This window comes from Lactuca saligna, chromosome 7, assembly GCF_052625555.1.
Source record: "Lactuca saligna cultivar CGN05327 chromosome 7, ASM5262555v1, whole genome shotgun sequence".
Classification (NCBI taxonomy): Eukaryota; Viridiplantae; Streptophyta; class Magnoliopsida; order Asterales; family Asteraceae; genus Lactuca; species Lactuca saligna.
The window spans coordinates 1585668-1586546 of NC_136423.1; the positions used below are offsets into that span (position 1 = coordinate 1585668).

General features: G+C 42.0%; 1 non-coding gene across 1 annotated transcript; it reads left to right on the forward strand.

Moving 5' to 3' along the window:
- Positions 1 to 772: 772 nt before the first annotated feature.
- Positions 773 to 879, forward strand: LOC145007732 (small nucleolar RNA R71). Its single transcript, XR_013663101.1, has one exon. It is a non-coding gene; the product is annotated as a small nucleolar RNA R71 (small nucleolar RNA).

Here is an 879-nt window from a genome sequence, read left to right on the forward strand (position 1 = left end):
AGTGATTATTTTACCACTTCTTGTTGTAACTATATTTATGTGCGCGCCTCATGGGTTATTTTCGGTTTTACTAGGGAGTTCGCCCGGTGATCATTGGTTTATTTGTTGAACAAGTTGCCCCAGCTATGTTTCTATGTTGTGAATGGATGCTTGCTGGTTTCTAAGGATAGTTCTTGTTTCTTGAATGGCAACATCATGATCGCTATGTCTCTTTTCTGAAGCAGCTACAAATTTGGTAAGCATATCTTCCAAACTTGGTTTTCTTTCTTGTGCCGACTCCTCCTTTTGGTAAAAACCTCTTCCTTTCTGCTTGTACTTCTCCTCCTTAGCCTTCTTATACTCTTCATACGGGAGCCACTCTTTCTTTGGTTTTCGCCAGTCTTCATCATATCGGTCCCCACTTGAGTAACATACTTGCACCTTTTTGTTTCCATTTTCATCCAAGTCGCAGTCTCTAGTAAGATGAGGTCCATTACAATTCTCACAACCCACCCGAATAGCATGGATCGTTTGATCCATTTTATCCATCCTCCTATCCATGGTTTTTAGCATAGCCATGACCGCGGATAAGTCTTCAGTAGTTGCATATGCGGCTCCCCTAGTAACATCATTTCTTGGGTTGTGGTATTCTCTAGAGTGCTTAGAGAATTCTTCAATTAATTCCTTGATCACCGGGGGTGGCTTCTTTGTAAGCGGGCCTTGAGAGTCAAGTAACTGCCTGGTTGTGACATTGACTCCATCATAGAAAATGGAGACTGCTTGCTGGCTATTAAGGTCATGGTGTGGGCAGTTTCTTAGTAAGCTCTTGTACCTCTCCCAATCTTCATATAGTGACTCTCCAGCTTGTTGTTCAAAGTTAGCAATGGCTTTTTTCAGTTT